We start from the raw sequence: 20,224 nt of genomic DNA on the forward strand, positions 1-20,224 counted from the left end.
TTCCCACCCCCTCTTTTTTTTTGAACTGTAAGGGATATGAGATTACAGTTCTTGGAGGCTTTCCCGTTTTGTAGGTAAAGAAAGCAGAGGTCCAGAGCAGCAACTGCCAAGACCCAGGCTGCCCAGCCCAGGGGCGACCAGCCACCAGCCACACGGGACTATGAGCGCTTGCAGTGTGGCAGGTCTGAACCGAGACGGGATACAAGTATAAAACATATACTGGATTTTTAAGACTTAGTATAAAGAAAAAAGAACATAAAATATTTCAGTATTTTTGTATTAAATGTTGAAAAGACAACAGTTTGGATATACTGAGCTAAATAAAAATATACCATTAAATTAATTTCTTTTTTCTTTATGATTTTAATGTGACTACTATAAAAGATAAAACTACATATGTGGCTCACTGTATTTCTACTGGACAGCACTGGTCTACAGTTAAAAAAAATAAAAGCAAGGATTTGCTAAATGCCTACCATGAGAAATAGTCCAAATGCAAAGACAAATATGCCATGAGCCTTACATCCAGAGGTTCTCCAACAAGAAGAGGCAACAGACATGTGAAAAATAATTGTAATAGTGGGCGACAAGTGTCATAAGAGCATGGACAAGCTCTGTTGATAACCCACAGGGAGCTGATTACAGAAGCAGGAAAGGGATTGGTGCTCGCGGAGGGTACTGGAGGCAGAGCGCAGGGGAACGGAGAGGCAGGAGGCTGCACAGGGATTCTGGGCCCACAAGGGTCTGAGGCTCTAGCGTCCGGTCGGTCGCCCTGTGGGAGAAGGTAGTTGGGTTCTAGCACCCGCCTGGGAGTCTTAGACTTCCACTGCTTAGATGATACAGAGCCATGGAAAGGTTCTATTTTATTTCTTAAGATTTTATTTATTCATTCATGAGAGACAGAGAGAGAGAGGCAGAGACCCAGGCAGAGGGGGAAGCGGGCTCCTCGTGGGGAGCCCCATCGGGGACTTGATCTCAGGACCCCGGGATCACGCCCTGAGCCGGAGGCAGATGCTCAGCCACTGAGCCACGCAGGCGCCCGAAGGAAAGGTCTTAAACGAGCAGGTGTGTAGTCATGTACGTTTGAGATCTGCCGCGGAATAGGATAAGGCCAGAGGCCAGGGGGCCTGCAAAGCGCCGCCGAAACGGTTAGAGGCGACGGCTGAGGGAGCCGCGTGGGGGTGCACGGGAGGGAAGGCCGGGGGCGGGGGAAGGCGCGGCCGATCCTTTGCTCCCGGAGGGCGAGGCCGACGCGCCGTCCCGGTGGGCAGCCCGGGCTGACGGGCCTGGGGGGCGGGGGGGGGGCGGAGCGGCCCCACAGACCCGGACCGGGGCGCTGTGTTTCCTGGGGGCCGCGGGGGCAGGGGCAGGGGCAGGGGCAGGGGCAGGGGCGAGGCGGGCAGCACCGTCGGTCGCGCGGGGCCCGGGGACTCGGGCAGGGGGCGGCGAGCGGAGCTCCGGGGCCTGGGTAAGGGGAGCTGGCGGCTGCCGCCGGGCCAGGCCCCACGGGGGGCGGGGTGAAGGGCCGGCCCGTGGCCGAGTCTGGGGACCGCTCGGCCCGCGCAGGAGGCCGAGGCCGAGGCGAGGCGAGGCCGGGAGAGGGGCCGGGAGAGGGGCCGGGGAGCCGCAGCCCGCGGCCGCAGCCACTCGGGGACTTGGCCGGGAGGCGCGTGTTCACTCTCCTGGGCTCCGGGCGCTCCCCGACGCCCTCGGCCGCGCCCCTTCCCTCCTGGCACCTGCCGTCGCCGGCCTCTTCCGCGCCAGGAGCCGCGGGGACAGGACAAGCCTCACACAAGGCCCGGCCTGGGCCTGCCCCCGCCCGGCCCTGCGAGCCCCGGCAGCGCCAACTCCGCGCCCAGAGGACTCCTCTTCCCTCAGCCTCCGAGGCCCTGCTGCTCGCGCTCTCAGCCCAGAACTTTGCCTCCGGCAGGCACCGCCTCGTCTTCTCGCCCCCAAGTGCCCCGACCTGCCCACTCTCTCCCGTGCTTGTGCCTCTGCCTCTGCAGGTGTTAGAACAGCTGTCCGGGCTCCGCCACCGTCCCGCCTTCACCTGCATCACTGAGACACTCGTCGTCTCTCCTCCTGGCCCCGGCCACGTATACCCCAGGTCTCGGTTGGAGCACAGCTTGCCAAAACTTGGCCCTATTCACTGCACTTCCAGTTCCTCGGGTCACATCCTATCTCTCGAGCTATTTCCAGCCCCCCCACGTCCTTGGAAGTGGCTCTGGTGAGAGCCAGCTCCGGTGACCAATTCCCTGTCCCCAACTTAGCTCCACAGTGGACTCGGACACAGCTAGGCACTACTTCTCCCTGGAAGCTTCTGGGAAATCCCACATCATGTTCTACTTCTTGAGCCACATTTCCTGCTGGATGTTGAAATGTTGGGACACTCTCGTCTCTCACCTCTACTCTGAAGTCACTGTCTCCTGAGGCACTCATGAGAGGGACAGGAAGACAGGAGGCCGGCCAAGAGAGCAGGAAGTGCAGGGGAGGGGCTGGTGAGAAGGAGTCTCAAGGAAGGAAGTGGGGCTTCAGCCTGGGCCCAGGGGACTTCTGGAGTGTGAAACTACACCACCGAGGTGGCTGGACCTCGGGCCAGGGGACCTCTCTTAGCCCATATTTGTCATTAGCTGTGGTCTCGAGAACGGACAGTGTCCCTTTCAGGGCAAGGTGGCTCCTCGCTCCCCATATGGGAGCTGGGAGTTACAGACCAGCATTCACATACCCGGGGATGCAGGCAATGGACTGGTGGAAGGGGTGAGGTGGGCCATCCACAGTGCCCAGCTCTGAGGTGGAGCATGAGTTCTGGTTGGCCACGTTAAGTTTGAGGGTCGAGTCAGCAGTTGGATATGTTGCTTGGAGCAAGTCTTGTGCACTCTGCTGCTTAAAATACATCTCAAATATGACCACATCACCCTGTATCCATCTGGTCCAAAGCACCGATTCTCACCTGGGATAGAGGCAGGAGCCTCCTCATAACTACTACGGTCCATTCTCCACAGAGGCTGCAGTGAACTTTTAAAACACGAGCTGGCATGTTACTGCTCTTCACACACGGAAACAAGCATCAAAAGCCCAAACCTCCACCTCCCAAGACTACACGATGCAGCTCCTCTGACCCTCATTTACTCTTCCACAGCCACACTGGCTTCTTTTTGTCCCTCAGATACACCAAAAACTTCTCCCACTGCAGGACCTTTGCACCTGCTGGTCCCTCCGGCTGGCCTGCTCTCCCTCCAGATCTTCTGTGCCTGCCTGTATCTCAGCAGCACTCAACTCAGATACTCACTCCTCACAGTGTCTCCCCACCCACCTCAACTCCTGCCACGTTTTCTTATTTGTTTTATTTATTGCTCTTTGATATGGTCTTGTTTTCATATTTATTTACTTGTTTGTGGTCGGCTGTCTTCCTCTAGATTATAAAATCCAGAAGGGCCAGACTTTTTTAGTCCTCTTCACAACTATACCTGCAGAACATAGTACACAGCAGGTGGCTGATAAATATTTCCTAAATGAATGGATGAGTAAATAAAAATCACAGACCAAAAACTGTACTGTACCAGGTCATGCAGAGACCATTAGAATCTTAATTGGGAGAAGCTTCAGTTAAAATGAGTAAAATGAGATGAGAATTGTCCACTCCTGCAGCCAAAGACCAAGACAGACAGACAGACAGACAGACACAGTAGGTCAGTGTCAGCCACACACATTCACTGACGTCCAGAACTGTGGGCCAAGCCCCACACCAGGTGCCCGGGATCCCCAGGTGAAGATGTGTTCCTGTCCGGAGGGGCTCAGGGACCAGGAAAACCCAGTAGTAATTTGCCCCAGTGCAAACGCAGTGAGCTCAGTGGGCGCAGGAATATGGTCCCCTCATGGCTGCTGGAAACACACTCAGTTGTTTTGTTACATGGGTTCTACCCACATACACAAACTGGCTTTGATTGTTTAGCAGATTTAACCCAGGGGGTTCATTTAAAATATCAAGTGGGGGATCCCTGGGTGGCTCAGCAGTTTAGTGCCTGCCTTCTTCGGCCCAGGGTGTGATCCTGGAGTCCCGGATCGAGTCCCACATCGGGCTCCCGGCATGGAGCCTGCCTCTCCCTCTGCCTGTGTCTCTGTCTCTCTCTCTCTGTGTTTCTCATATATATATATATATATATATATATATATATATATATATATATATATCAAGTGATTCTTTAAAGTCCAGGTTTTACAACAGACTTGCTTACTTTACAAAGCGCAAAAGCAATGAAACCAGTCTGGTCTGCCTGTGTCTGCTTCAGCATAACTGTGGAGACAGACAGTGTCTGAGGACAAGGCGGGATGACCACCAAAAGATCAAACACTCACCCAGGCCAGATCAGACCTGACATTGTCATGAATGAGTGCCCAGCAATTCCAATCACACATAGATCTGCTCTGCCAGGAAGCAAGACTGGTAAGAAGTCCTGTGGATAAATACCACTATGCACCTATTAGAATAGCTAAAACCCCAACACTGCCAACACCCAATGCTGGCAGGGATGTGGAGCAAGAGGAATTTCCTTCACTGCTGGTGAGAATGCAAAATGGTCACAGCCACTTTGGAAGACAGTTTGGCAGATTTCTAACAAAACTAAACACATGCTTACCATACAATCCCAAATTGAACCCTTTTGTTTATATCCAAATGAGTTGAAAACTTTATGATCACACAAAAACCTGCACCCAAATGTCTATAGCTTTATTTGTAATTGCCAAAACTTGGAAGCAACCGTGACGTCCTTGATAGGTGAATGGATAAACAAACTGTGGAATATTATTCTGTGATACAAAATTGAGCTGCTAAGCCACAAAAAGACATGGAAGATCCTTCAATGCTTACTGCTAAGGGAGAGAAGCCCATCTGAAAAGGCTGCATGCTGTACGGATCCGAGTATACAATATCTGGAAAGGCTACTATGGATGCAGTAAAAAGATCAGTGGTTGCCAAGGGTTTGGGAGTAGGAAGGAAGGGACGGATAAGTAGGCAAAGTACAAGAGACCATTAGGGCAGGGACACAGTAATGATGGATGCATTTCATTACACATTTGTCAAGAACCATAGAACGTACAACACAAAGAATAAACTAATATAAACTATGGACTTTATAATAATCTAGCAGTATTGGTTCATCAGCTGTAAGAAAAAAACCACACTAATTAAAATGTAACCACAAGATGCCTGGGTGGCTCAATGGGCTAGGTGTCTGCTGTCGGCTCAGGTCATGATCTCGGGGGTCCTGGGATCAAGCCCTGCATGGGGCTCCCTGCTCTGTGGGGTGTCTGCTTCTCCCTCTCTCTCTGCTCCTCCTCTCCACTTGTGCTCTCTCTCTGTCTTAAATAAATAAAATCTTAAAAAAATAAAAATGCAAACAGAAAACTGTGTTAGGTGGGAAGGGTGTATGGAAACTCTCTATACTTCATGATCAATTTTTATGTCAACTTAGAACTTTTCTGAAAAAAGTAGCTTATTACCTTAAAAATGATATACTGGAAAATTTTTTCAATATATAAAATAAGCATTATTAGCCTTATGTTGTTATAAACACTCATAAGTTTAAAAAAGGCAACCAGTAGGAAAATGGGTAAAGGATGGGAACAAATAATTTAACACTGAAGAAATTAAACGTGTTTTTTCTATTTCTTCTTCCAGCAGGTTGGCAAAATTAAAACATGGAATATAGCCACTGTTGAGGAGGAAGGGGAGAAACAAGCCCTGTCATAACTGTTTATGGGAATATAAATTGAAATTACCCTTCTTGAGGATAATTTAAGCTAAGGTTTTGATCAAAATTTATTTATGTATATACTTCTTCTTGATCAAAACTTAAATGTGCATACCCATTGATCTAGAAATTCCACTGATGGTGCACACAAAGTAATGAACATGTGACTCATAGTAACATGGAAAAAATGGAAAACAAACTGAATGCTTATTAATAGGAAAATAGTTAAGTCAACTGGGATTTAGCCGTTCTATGAAATATAAAGACACCATTAAGAACAATGGGATTGATGCGTCCTGATGCAGGAAGATCTTCAATGCGTGTTATCAAGTGAAAGAAGAAAATTATGTGCAGTCAGCATGAGAAACACACATTTACACATCTGGAATGCACTCAGTGCCAGGAACAAGAGTGGGATTGGGAGAAGGGGAACACTCACTTGGGTGGTGGTAGAATTTTTTTTAACTGCCATTTGAAATTTTCTGTTTCTACTACTTAATTTTAAGGTCTGTGAAAGAGGGAAGCCTGGCTTTCTTGTTGGTGGCTGTACCCAGACGGCACACTGGTGTTCAATAAATGCACGGTGAATGGAAAAGAGTTAAGGACACTGAAAAGCCTATGATGGAAACCATCAGGGCCATGAAAAAGCTGTATCACTAAGGATGTCCACTGCAGTATCAATCATCAAAACAAAAAGTCAGAAGCACCCTGATCTAGTAAGACACGGTGGTGTGGCACACCCTCTTCATTCACTAGACATAATGCCATTGAAATAATACCTCAAGAAACAGAAAAGTGTTCAGAATAACCTAACAAACCAAAATAGCAAGCTATAAACTAGCATGTTAAAATACTGTTAGCATATATAAATATTTACGTGATCAGAGATGAAATGTTGGAAGGACATACACCAAAAAATGTATGTGGTCGTATCTGGGTGATTGTTTATGAATGATTTTGATTTCCTTTTATCCCTACCCTCTTTGACTTATGCAATGATCATACATTATTTTTGTAAATAGAAAAAGAAAAGTTTTGTAAAAAGTCATTTCTAGAAATACAACTCTGCTGTTTAGATTTTTGAAAAGTTTCTTTCTGAATGCCTCTAGGAGCAGCCCTTGACTTACAGACGTTGGTTCTGTGTATTTGACTATAACAACATACAGCTTATCTGTTCTTATCTTAGCCATTGATACCCTAAAACTCCTTTCTGTGTGCTGAATTGACATTTTTAAATACTGAGGAACATTTTGAGCACGTCCTCTCTGGAAAGGGAATTACCCTTGTAAGATATTAGTCTATTATTTGGCTTTTGTACATTTGAATTCCATTCCTGTTTTCAGAAATTGTGTTTGAAAGTAGGGCACTGCCTGTATTTCTTATCCTCTTTTAGTGACTAATATACTTTGTTACCCTTATTTAGAGAGCAGCAGATGTCTGAAGAACTTCTGGTAGTTCCTCTCATGCTTATGATGATATGGGATCCATTTATTCGTTGGAGCCTTCTTCAAGCAACAGATGTTCCTCTGGTCTTCTATCTCTGAGCTCCAAAGAAAGGTGTGGACAATCTGGAAAGTCTACCGGTTCAAACCAGAATCCTTTCCTAGCTGAGGTTTTGGCGTTGAGAAGATGGGTGGCAAATAGTTAGCTGGCATTGGGGTTGGGCTTCTGGGGAGGAGGCTTTGTCTAGGATGGTGATCGCAGGGTTGTAGCTGCGTAATCACATCATTAACAGCCATCCGATATTATTGAAAACAAAGTCATTATTATGATACTTTAACAGTCTCAAGCCTGAAACCACTCTTAGTCTAATTCAATAAATAAGCTACTTGAGTATAGAAAGTCACAAGGAAGAACAGATTTTGTGTCATATTAGCAAATTTGATTTTCATTAATGCAAGATGAATATCTTCTATGAAACACTTTCATATCATATTAATGACATGATAGCAAACAGCATTCATGAGTTGCTAGGCAACACGAGGACCCTCTAATGATCTCCTCTGTACTTGAGAGGCCACAAAGGGAAGATGCCAGAGCTCTGAGGACATTTCCCATTTCTTGGCAACTATTTCTTCTGGAAGACCACTGTGGGGCTGGGAGAGAAGGGAATTTATGGTGCCATTTACCATGGCAAATACACCTCTTCACTCTTCCCTCTTTTTCATTGCCTCAATGTGTGGGAGAGCAGGAACTGAGAACCAGGCTCAAATACAAGAGGTCAAGAGTTCTCAATCCATATACCTTCCCTCTGCTTAGGGAGGCAATGGGCTTCTGTGACACCAGGACAAGAAATGTAGTGAACTCCCTAAGGGTTGTTTGTCAAGCCATCGTTTGTTGTGATCTGCTCCACTCTTTGTTGTCTCTACTTCCCTGGGGGTAGGTCTCCAGCAGTGAGATCATTATTTCATGCAGCAGGGACAGTCATCTGATGCAGGCATTGGATATTGACATGCAACAATCACCCCCAAATTTAGTGGCATGGAGCAAAAGCCATTTTATTATGCTCACAATGGCTTGGCTCAGCTCTGTGACTGTAGGGGCTTTGGATGGGAAGATAAATGCCCAGGGGCCACTCAGATGGCTGGGGCTGGAATCATCCAAAGGCTTCCTTACTCACATGTCTGGCACCTGGGCTGGGAAGACTTAAAGGCTTGGCTCAGCTGAAATTCTTGCTGGAGTGTCTGCATGATCTTTCCACATAGCATGGGCTTCCTCACAGCATGGCAGCCTCAGGATGGTTGAAATTTTTATATGACAGGTCAGGATCTTCCAGAAAATAAGCCAGAGACTGTGTGGCCTTCTATAACTCAGCCTCGAAAGTCATATGACCTCACTTTTGCCATACTCCATTGATTAGGGCCATCACAAGCTTGCTCAGACTCAAGGGGAGGGGACATAGACCCTACATTCTCTATGGGAGGAATGCTGAATCATCTGCAGTCTTAGTTTGAAACTGGCACACCAAGCCATGCCAGCCAATCACTCTCTATGAAATCTGCAGTCGGGATAGAGTTGCATCTGGTTAGTCTCTGTAGGTTTGGGATTTGGAACAGGTAAGCATGGGAGGTGAAGGGCAAGCCAAGAAGGCCAGTCCACAGAGAGGAAGAAGCCACCACTGCTTGGTTACTAGCTGCCTTGTCCTTCCTGCCTCTGGTTCCTTGTCAAGGCCTAGCCATAGCTCTGCCCTTTGTTCCTATGAGATACAATCATGAATCCTTTTTTTTTTTTTTCTAAAGATTTTATTTATTTATTCGAGAGAGAGAGAGAAAGAGAGAGAGACACACCCTGGGCGGAAGGTGGTGATAACCGCTGAGCCACTGGGGCTGCCCAGTATCTGTGATTATATTAACAATGCAAATATTAATCACATTTCTTTTTTTGTAACTTTTTGCTTTTCTTGGAAATAATAACTGCACTGTTTTTTTTCTTCTTACTTTCAATGTATCTAGCACATTTCCCCCCCCCAAATATTCTGGAAGTTCTTTAAAATGCCCCCTTGGGATGCCTGGGGGGCTCAGTGGTTGAGCATCTGTCTGCCTTTGGCTCAGGTCCTGATCCCGAGGTCCTGGGATTGAGTCCCGCATCGGGCTCCCTGCATGGAGCCTGCTTCTCCCTCTGCCTGTGTCTCTGCCTCTCTCTGTGTGTCTCTCATTAATAAATGAATAAAATCTTTTAAAATAAAATAAAACGCCCCCCCTTATCTTCCACATAAACCTATCAAATGATCAAAATAAATGATTTTTTTCCCCAGGATCATTCCTTCGTTGCTCCTGCTTGGGTAGGCTGGTAGTCCCCTGGGATCCACTGGGACTTCCTACTGTTCTCCAGTGTTTGAGCCCTTGCTTTACTCCTTTTTTGTTTATCACTTTGGTTGCTTTTTAAAAAATAATGCTTTATTATGCATAACTTTAAGATATGTTTTTGAAAAATTCAAAAGAATGTTTTCTTAAAAATTTAAATATGGTCAAGGACATTATACTAAGCAAAGTAAGTCAGAGCAAGAAAGGCTAATACCAGTTGGTCTCTCTTATATGTGGAATCTCAAAACAAAACAAAACAAAACAAGACAAGTCATTAAGCTCATAGACACAGAGAACATATTAATGATTGCCAGAGGGCAAGCAGTGAGAGAAATGAGTGAACTGTTTCTGTTTTTAGTTTAAATAAATTGTTTTAAAAAAAGAAAAAGAAAATGCTTACATTAAAAGGATAGTATACAAAAAAAAAAAAAAATTAAAAAGAATAGCATGCTGAGCTCCTGTTACCCATCGCCCAGTTCCAACAGTTACCAACCCATGGCCAATCTTATGTCACCTTTAGCTCCATATACTCTTCTTCCCCTTGGGTTATTTGAAAGCATATCCTTGTTATTTCAATATGTATTTCTAAAAGATAAGGATTCTGTTAAAAATATATATATACATATAAATATATATAACACTGTCTTCACATGTAAAAAATTAATAATTCCTTAACACCATCAAATATACAGTGTTCAGATTTTTAATAAAGCCAGAAGTGGCATCATTTCTTTTTTATAGCTTGTTTGAACCAGGATCAAAATAAGTTGTTATATTTTTAAAATCTGTTTTAATCCATAGGCTCCCCCTCCAATTTGGTTTCATTTCTCACAATTTACTTATCAAAGGGCTTAGGCTGTTTCCCACACACTGAATTTTGTGGACTGTAGCTCTGCAGTATTATTTAACATGTTCCTCTGTCTCCTCTATTTCCCACAGCCTGGTTGTGGATCTAAGGTCCCAGTCAGATTCGGTTCAATTTTTTTTCAAGGTGGCGCTTCCCCACCATGAAGCACATGGTATCTGGTTGTCTCTCTGTGTCAACATCTCTGCCCTTTAACCCACCAGGAGTTGCAAAACAGTGATGCTCTAATCACCCCACCCCTCCTTCATTTATGAGCAGCCATAGTTCTATCCCTTTGGCACTTCCTTGATGGGTGGCCACAGAAATGCTGCTTGAAATGATTTCTTTTCAGAAGTTTGAAGACCTTGACCCATTGTCTTTTAGGTTCTGAGGCTGCTATTGAAAAACCTGATGTCATTTTGATCCTAGTTCCTTTTTAACATATCTAGTGACACGTTTTACTCACTGGATTTGAGGAGCTTCTCATTACCCCTGGTGTTCTTGAATTTCATGCTAGAATGCCTTTGGGCTATTGGTCATTTATTGGGGATTTTTTGACCTGGTGATGATGTCTTTCAGTTCTGGGGATTTTTTTCTATTGTGCCTTTAAAAGATTCCTACACTCTGTTTTCTCTGCTCTCTCTTTTTGGAATTCTCACTAGTCAGATAGAGGGCCTTGTTTTCTTTTTCATGACATTTCCTTGCCCATTTACCAATACCTCTGCTCCTGGCTGCCACCATTCTGGGCAAAGGGCAGGAGAAGCAGACCAGGGACTCTACCGGTCAGTACTGCGGCTCTCATCCTATTTCCCCTCCTTTTAGCCCCACATCTCACACTTTCCCTCTGTTGGATCTGGTGTCCCCACATCTGGAGTCTGTCCAGGTCATGTTTTCCAGGGAAAAACCTATGGGGAGGAGAGAGGGAGGAGCAGTTGCTTGGCTGTTGCAGGAAGGGGAGAAGACTGGGGGAAGGGGCATATTATTTGCTTTAAATCTGCTCTGTTTTCAGTCCCCTGCCTCATCTCAGACTCTGTCATTATTTGTATCTCCCAGGGTTCCCTCCGTAGGCACTTCAATTGCAGCTTCCTCTGCTCTGCTCCAGCAAGCTTTGCAAAATCCATTGTCATCTCTCATCCACCATATCTCCTCTCCAGTTTTATTTCTCCTTATGGGTAGATTTATACATTTCTTTGCTTGTTTTGTTCTCATCTTAGGGGGGCTTCAGGAGGGAGAGGTGGTAAGCTTGTAGGTTCAGTCCACCATATTTAACCAGAAGCCCCTAAATTATTTTTCAATACATTCTTAACAGGAAGCCTTTTCACTAAACTTTGATCTAAATTTAACTTAGTGGAATCCTCATTCTGAGACAAATTTATTGGTCACTGTCTCCGGATCAGCCTGAGTACTTTGTTCCCATGGATTTGGGAGCTTTTGGCATAATAATAATTTTTAAAAACTTTGTTTGTGATTTTCATCATTTTTGTTATTCTAGTGTGCTTCCTGTCCTCTCAAGGAAACAGAGCCTCAGGCAAGGATTGTGTTAATGTTTTAGTTGGGAGGTAGAATTCAAAAGCAGCCAGAGAAAAAAGAAGGGGCATTGATGTGGGGAAAGATGGGGAGCTGTGCAGGATTATGCATTATGTGCTAGCCACTGTTTCAGGCTAGGGGCACCCACTGAGCCCTGCAGGATGTCTCTGGACAGACTATCTGGAGAAACCTGGTCCTGGGATAGTCCACTGGAGACAGAGAAAGGGGATTTATCTTCTCTGGCTCCCTCCTCTCCACAGAGAATTAGGCCCCTGCACTTTAGACCTGGCATCATGCAGCCTCTTTGACAGTTGCTTGGGAAACCAGAGCCCATGGCTTGTGGCATAGGGATTTATCCAAGTCCACAAGTGGGAGGAGGAGCTGGAATTCTCAGGGGCACTGGTGAGCTGGGAGAGCCTAAGGTCGTATGGCTGAGGCTGAGACATGGCCAGGCTAATGGTCTGAATGGATGGGCTCATTGCAGGAGCCAGAGCTCTCTGAGTTCTTCGCCTGGAATGTTTCAAAGTGGCCCCTACTCTCTAAATACCAAGCTACGAGGTGCATGCGGCTGAGGCTTGTCACGACTTTCACCCTAGGGGGATGCCAGTCTGAGAGAAGGAAGCCAACATACAGGGACAGGAAGCCAAATTCTGATGGGGTTTCACATCCTGGCTCTGGGATGCCCTGGCTCTGGTGCCACCAGCCCCTTGCTTCCTACAGTTCTGCAGAACATCCTAGCCTCTTCTGGGACTTCACGGAGTCTGAGCTGGGCTTCTGTCACCTGCGGACAGAGGCTCCCAACTAATGGTTATAACCAGGAAGAATATCAACAAAGCCTTTTTAAAAAACCTTTTATCCGGGGATCCCTGGGTGGTGCAGCGGTTTGGTGCCTGCCTTTGGCACAGGGCGTGATCCTGGAGACCCGGGATCAAGTCCCACATCGGGCTCCCGGTGCATGGAGCCTGCTTCTCCCTCTGCCTGTGTCTCTGCCTCTCTCTCTCTCTCTCTCTCTGTGACTATCATAAATTAATTAATTAAAATAAAAAAACCCTTTTATCCAATAATGACTTGAAATTAATTAATTTTTTAACTCTGATATTAAAAATGCTTTCCCACTTCAAATATCTTCCTACTTAAGAGTGCTAGGGGCTGACGTGTTGCCATAAAGGCCCAGGTTAGCCCTTTGGCCCAGGGCATAACTGGAGAAATCAGGGTGGAGTTATATTAGTTTATATATTAAATCCTTGCCAGGACCCCAGGAGCCTTGGGCCCTGAATCTGGAAAGATCCACTTGCAAATCTGTCCAGAGAGCAATAATTGACCCAATGAACACCCTCCAAGGGTGCACTTTAGAGAGTTCAATTCAGGGGCCTGGCAAGCCCAGCAGCTCTCTAGTAGAGGGTCTGTGTTAATATCTTGAATGAATCCTAGCTTTGTTCAATTATCATGTGCAGGAAGCCTACAGCTTGCAGGCGCCGCTTGTCAGCTGGAGCTGCTAGTGGCTGGGAACTAATCATTAAGCCTGCCACAGAGCAGCGAAGCCACCTCCCAGCAGCCTTGCGGCCTCCAGCGTGGTATATATTTTCCTATTTCACTTGGATTTGCTCCTAATGATTGAACTATAGATTATTAATGCTGCGAGCCTCTGGGATCCCAGCGTGACTGTGCTGGGCTCTATTCTGTGCTTGGAGCCTGCAGCACGTAGCCTGGCCTGGCAGACAGTGCTTGGGCAGCTGTCACAGCCGCTGGGGCCAAGGCAGTGCCGTGGGATCCAAACAGTGGCTCCTATTAGCAGCGGTGCGGACATCATCAGTGGCACTTGGTGCTCTCTTCTCCCCAAATTACCAGATAGAGGGAATAATAAGTCACAAAACACAGCTCAGAGTTTGCTGGGTGGGTGACAGAGAGTGTCTGTGGAGTGAAGGACGAGGGGCTGGGGCCATGCTGGGGCTTTGCCATCTGTCTCTCTGCAGCATTGTCCTGAGTGGGCACCGGAAACCGCTGGGTGGCACATGCACAGCCAGGTCTGGGAGTGCACAGGGCCTGTGGCAGCATGACTCCAGGACTGGGGGCCTCCTGGAGAAGCACAGCCTGTGACCACATGGGGAGTAGTTCCTCCAGGTCAGGCTCTGAGCCACAGAGTTCCTGTACTTCACTTCATGTGGCCTTCACAGCAACCCGAGAAGCAGTTCTGAGCCCCCTTTCACAGGTAAGGGAAACGGAGCTCAGAGGAATGCTTTGGCCTGGCAGGCAAGGTCTGAAGCCCCTGGGTGTCTTTGCATGTGAGGACCACCCAGTGAGAACCAGGACAGTCCCTTTATGCCCCAGTAAGGAACCTGAGGCTGGTGTGAGGGCAAGAGCAGGGGCAGAGCCGAGGGCTAGCTGACATGGAGGTCATTCTCAGGTGGCTGAACAAGAGTACCCCAAGGAGAACGTGGCCAGCAGCTGTTGGAAGCAGAAAAATCTTCCACCTGAGTGGATGGCAGTCCAGTGAACTGCAAGGAGACAAAGAGCACCAAACCAGGAGTCTGGTTTAGGGGGTCTTAAAGAACAGAAATTTACTTCTCACAGTTCTGGAGGCTGGAAGTCAAGATCAGGGTGCCATGGTTTCCAGGTTTCGACAGTTGTCAGTTTCTGGCAATACTTCTTGTGGTTTGCAGATGGCTGTCTTCTCACTGTGTCCTCACATGAAGGAGAGATCGATCTCTCTTTTCCTCTTCTTATAAGGACACATTTAATCATAATGACCTCCTAAAGACCTTATTTCCAGATAGTCACACTGAGGATTACGGCTTCAACATATGAATTCTGGGGAACACAATGCAGTCCAGAGTACCGGGGTCATAATGAAGTTATCAGCAGGGAGAGTAAACCAATGGAGAAGTTAAACAGGCTAGGAATAGAGAATGACTCAGAGATGGTGGCTGGGGATGGATATGGTGGTCCATGTAATATGAGGAGGGGGGCATTATGCCATGTATTATGTTGGAGATGTTATAAATAAGTAATAAATGTGTTCTGGAATGTGAAAAAAAAATTTTTCAGGGACACCAGGGTGGCTCAGTGGTTGAGTGTCTGCCTTCTGCTCAGGGCGTGATCCCAGGATCCTGGATCGAGTCCCACATCGGGCTCCTTGTGGGATGCCTACTTCTCCCTCTGCCTGTGTCTCTACCTCTCTCTCTCTCCCTCTCTCTTTCTCTTTCTCTCCCTCTCTCTCTCTCTCTCTCTCTCTCATGAATAAATAAATCTTTGAAAAACATTTTTTTTCAGTACTTTAAAGATGTTGCTCCACTGACTTGCTTGCATTGTCTCTGATGAGGAATCTGTTGTCATTCTTATTAGTAGTTCTGTTTTCTCTTTTTGCTTAAGACTTTCTCTTCAACATTAGTTTTGAGCAAATTTAACTATGACATGCCTTCATGTAATGTTTTTCATGCTTGATATTCATTGAGTTTCTTAGATTTGAAAAATTTGAAAAAAAATGGTCATTATTTCTTCAGGCCATTTGAAGTTGTCCTATAGCTCACTAACACTCTGCTCATTGTTTTTTTTTTTTTTAAGATTTTATTTTTTTATTCATGAGAGATACAGAGAGGGAGGCAGAGACATAGAGGGAGAAGCAAGCTCCTCACAGGAAGTCTGGTTCAGGACTCAGGTCCAGGATCACTCCCTGAGCCAAAGGGAGACGCTCAACCACTGTGCCACCTAGGTGTCCCTCTGCTCATTGTTTTAAATTCCCATTTTCTCTTCGCCCATCATTTTGGGTAGTTTCTACTGTTATGTATTCAAGTTCACTAATCTTTTCTTCAGCAGGGTCTAATCTTCATTAATCCCATCCAAGGTAGTTTTTCATCTCAGACATTATAGTTTTCATCTCTAGAAGTTTGATTTGGGTCATACAGATACCGACTACAACTCTACTTAACTTTTTGAATGTGTGGAATATAATTATAGTAACTTTGCTTGTCTGCTAATTCTGACATCTGGGTCAGTTCTGTTGAGTTTCAATCAGTTCATTTTTCTCTTCATGATGGGTTGTATTTTCCTGCTTCTTTGGATGCCTGTTGGTTTTTTCTCACTACTGAGGGGAGACCATAGTGTGTACTCCACCCACTGCTCCATGAATCTGGGGCTTCTTCAAGGTGGCTGGTGGGAATAGGCACCATCCCCAGCCCTATGTGAGTACCAGGCACTGTGACCTTTAATCCTTTTGAGTGATCTGGGGTAGTTTCCTCACCTGCAAACATTGATGAGTACTCAACTAGATTCTCCAGGGGGACCTTCTGCAGATTTCCATAGTTGTCTCTCTGTAGCTCTCTCCTCCCCAGTACCCAGTACTGAGGACTCTAGCAACCTTGGCCCCACCTACCACCCCCCAGGCTCACAGGTCCATTCCTCAATGCAGGGAGTCCACTGGGTCCATCCCTTTGCTTTGGTCTCAAAACTTTTTCAAGGCAGCAAGCTGGATCATATGATGGTGTATCTGGTTTATTTCCAGTTTCTCAGAGTTCACTGTCCTTCTTTGCTTTATATCCAGTATCCTTTATTTAATGCTTTTTAAAAACATTTTATGCAGTTTTTAGTTGTTCCAAGTGAGAGGGTAAATCTCCCCCGCCCCCCAATAATTTCTTTCTTTCTTGTCTTTTTCTTTTTTTACCTTGTTTTGTTTGAGTATAAAGAATTTTTCTAAAAAATGGAATGCTGCAACATCTGCTCCTAGGATTTTGGATAAGGGTTTGTCAACCTGTATATAATTAGGGCAAAGTTCATCCTTACTGATAATAGATGTAAACCCAAATTATAAGTGGTCTTCTTGATGATAGTTTTGCATTTGGGGGGACTAATTTCTGGTAAGTTTGATTAGCTAGTTATTGGAGGTAATGCAGACTCGCTCAGCTAGCCACATCTCAGACCCTTTGTAGCATGACTTACCCAAAATATCACATGTAGGAAAATGAAAGACTACATTTCCCAGAGAGTGGCAATGCGGGTTCTATGTGGAACTGAGTCTACAATCTGAATTCTACACAGGACCAAGCTTCCTCCAACACCTTCATGGAAGACTTGGAAGGTGGATGTCAACTCCACTGAGGTGAGACACTGCTTCCACTATTTTCCTTGCCTTTCTGGCAAGCCTGGTCATGGTACTGTCTGACACTGGCTGTAGCAGAATTGTAATAATCAGCAAGAGGCAGGACTTAGGGTACCTGTTTACTGGTGTGGATTGTGGCAGAGAGGCATGATCACAGAGCTGGACCTCACTGTGGCAGAGGTTGGCCAGATATGTAAAGCCATTTTCTTTTCTTTTTTTTTTTTTTAAAGATTTTATTTATTTATGAGAGATACACAGAAAGAAGCAAAGACATAGGCAGAGGGAGAAGCAGACTCCTTGCAGGGAGCCCGATATGGGATTCAATCCCGGACCCTGGGATCATGCCCTGAACTGAAGGCAGACGCTCAACTGCTGAGCCACCCAGGAGTCCCCGTAAAGGCATTTTCTAAAATTTTCCTGGAAGTCAGATCAATGCCTTCAGCCCATTCAAGGAATTTTTATAAACTACCCATAACTAACAGTACCTCACTATCTCACTTCGTTTGACTGAACCAGAGAGGATTCTGTTGTCTGTAACTGAACTCTGATAGATTAATCTTTATGCATCCTCCTAATGAGCCTGGTAAAAAGCCTATCTGAGGAGTAAGAGATATTAAATCTGCCATTTCCTGGTTTGCTCATGCATGTTTTACCAGGATTTTCAACCTATGGTTTCTTTGGAGGAGTCCTTTAAATGATCTTGCCCATGTTGCTGAGATTAGTTTAGTTAAAACCATAGAGTATCTATAAATCCACAGAATCAGATACACAAAAGCTTTAGTACATTCTGAAGTGCATTTACTAATGCACCTTACTAGGTTGATCCCTCTGTGCTGTGACATCTCCCTGCAACCCTAGATATGTTCAGTCCTTGTAGGACACACATCTTTCATCTGACCCAAGAATGTGCTGTATCTATGCTTCAAATATGAATAAAGTTTGGTTCCTCTCAATTAAAAAAAATACAAATAAAGGTTCTAATATTTTCTTCCTGCACACATGAATTATCCTGGGCATCTCCTGCAGTATTTTGTCAGAGAAGAAACATTATTCTCATGTTCCAAGCAGGTGCTTTCTCTAAGGATGTCACTGCACAAGGGAAAACATATTCCTCTCGTCTCTGTATAAAGGAAAAGCAATTGAGAGTAAAGGGGCTGTAGTTCCAGTGTTATTGATGCTGGTAGCTTGGTTGAGACCAATGGCAAGCCCTGTCACTCTGGGCTTCTCATTTATGAGGCAAGTGTGCTGGTCTGCAAGTAAGGTCTTTCCTAGGACCTAGGTTCCAAGAGAGGCAAGTCATACCATCCATAAACTTGTTGCTGGTCTTTGTTCTAGGAGCAAACAGCAGTGATCCTTCAGCTCTTCTCATCTTAAATAGCTTAATCATTTGAAATATGCTCTAAGTAGTGAGATTAGAATGGGTTTTGTATTCTAGTTAGCTTTTAAAATATTTTTCTAAAATTTCTATAATAAATATGTATTGTTTTTGTAATGGAAAATACTAAAAGGCAAACAAATATGTACAAAATAATCTTCAAAAAGAAACATAAAAAGATCCAGTCTTAGGAGGAAAGGAATGAGAATGTTTCATGCATGATAACTCCATGCCAGCCAGTTGGCTTCAAAGCATCTTTTTGCAATTGTTAGTTTTCCATAAAAAATTCAGGCAGACAGGCCAGTTTCTTCTCATGGTTCAGCAGAGTAAAAATACATGATTTCTGAAATGTATGTATTTTAACAATTCCAATAACAATAGGGCAACTCAGTTGCTTCCTGGATCTTGGTAAAGAGGTATTTATACTAAATCAATTTAGTAGCCTTATAGGTAACTATTGGCTCATCAGTTATTATTTTAGACTCATAAATAATAACCTCAACCCACATGCTGCCAGATGAGGAGGAATAAAATCTATAAAGAACTTTAACTCCTGCAGCAAATTTTTGAAAAGTGATATTACAAAGATGCTCAGAGGGATAGAATTCAGTTCTGAACATACCAGTCTGGTTCCTGAACCCCAAACTCAGAGGTGCAATCTGACAGCAGGATGGGATGTTAGTCATTGAGGCTGCCAAGCATAACTGGTGAGGAAGTGGCAGCTGGTTGGGGTTTGGCCAGCTGGGCTGTACACAAGCATAAATGGGTAGGAAGTACATATGGTGCCCCTTGCCTTGCCTTGCCTATACTATGACCAAATACACCAGAAAGCTTGTCTGCTCCACATGCTACCCTTCTACCATGCTAGCCTCTCTCCTCAGCTGTTCACCTTTGGCACATGATCTGGGGAGAATTTTCTTTCCATTTGACCCTACAAAAGTACGTATAGACAGAAATCACTTCCTCCTTCTACCCACTGGCCTTCACTGAACACCCATCTATTAGTACCATATTTGCACGTCAAGGGCTCACAACCAAGTGGGGCTGGTGATTAGCATTTTAGGAAAGGATTTCTGTAGACTGGCCCAACACCACCGACTACAAACTCCATGAGTGTGACTAGTCTATAGCAGCACTGTCCAAGAGAACTTTTCACAATGATGGAAATCATCTATTGTGTGATGTGCAGTGTAGCCACTAGCCACATGGAGCTGCTGAGCTCGTGAAATGTGGCAAGTGTGACTGCAATACTGAGCTTTTAATTTTATTTAACCTTTCTATTTATAAGAATCTAAATTGTCACATCTGACAATTGGCTATCATTTTGGACAGTGCACCTCTAAGGTATTTGTAACTCTTCACAATGTGTGAAACAATATTCCAAAGCTATTTTTAAAACTGTATGGTATTAGATTCTAGACCTCCTTGATAACTCAAATAGTTCAGTTTCAACTTTAGATGATATTCCAAACCTACTTGGTTGCTTTTGGTGCCAGTGGTTTGAAATGAAATGTGTTTAAGCATTGCTTATGTAGAAACATTTGATCCATTCCTCTGCTATAAAGTACCCTGGGAGGTACACTATTGAGCCTAGTCTTCATACATTACTAATTGAATTACTAATTGAAAGCACTTGATTCACACTTATTAAATTCTTGGTAACAACCTCTCCCTGAGTAGATATTTTCCTCAGAGTATGGCTCAAAAAAAAAAAAGAAATGAAATCTCACTGGTACCTCCAGATACATAATTTTAAAAAATGAAATATAGCAAGTGCATATATTACTGCAATTTTATTATTTTTTTATTGCTGCAATTTGAAAACATTTG

At 44.9% G+C, this 20,224-nt stretch overlaps 1 protein-coding gene and 1 long non-coding RNA gene across 12 annotated transcripts in view; one reads left to right on the forward strand and one right to left on the reverse strand.

Moving 5' to 3' along the window:
• CFAP61 (cilia and flagella associated protein 61) overlaps window positions 1–20,224 on the reverse strand; it is a 275,980-nt gene that overhangs the window by 23,776 nt on the left and 231,980 nt on the right. The window lies entirely within an intron of this gene.
• On the forward strand, window positions 638–8,942 carry LOC111092081. The gene is made up of 3 exons (XR_005377495.1): window positions 638–1,065; window positions 6,260–6,469; window positions 7,177–8,942. It is a non-coding gene; the product is annotated as an uncharacterized LOC111092081 (long non-coding RNA).

Source organism: Canis lupus, chromosome 24, assembly GCF_011100685.1.
Source record: "Canis lupus familiaris isolate Mischka breed German Shepherd chromosome 24, alternate assembly UU_Cfam_GSD_1.0, whole genome shotgun sequence".
Taxonomy (NCBI): domain Eukaryota; kingdom Metazoa; phylum Chordata; class Mammalia; order Carnivora; family Canidae; genus Canis; species Canis lupus.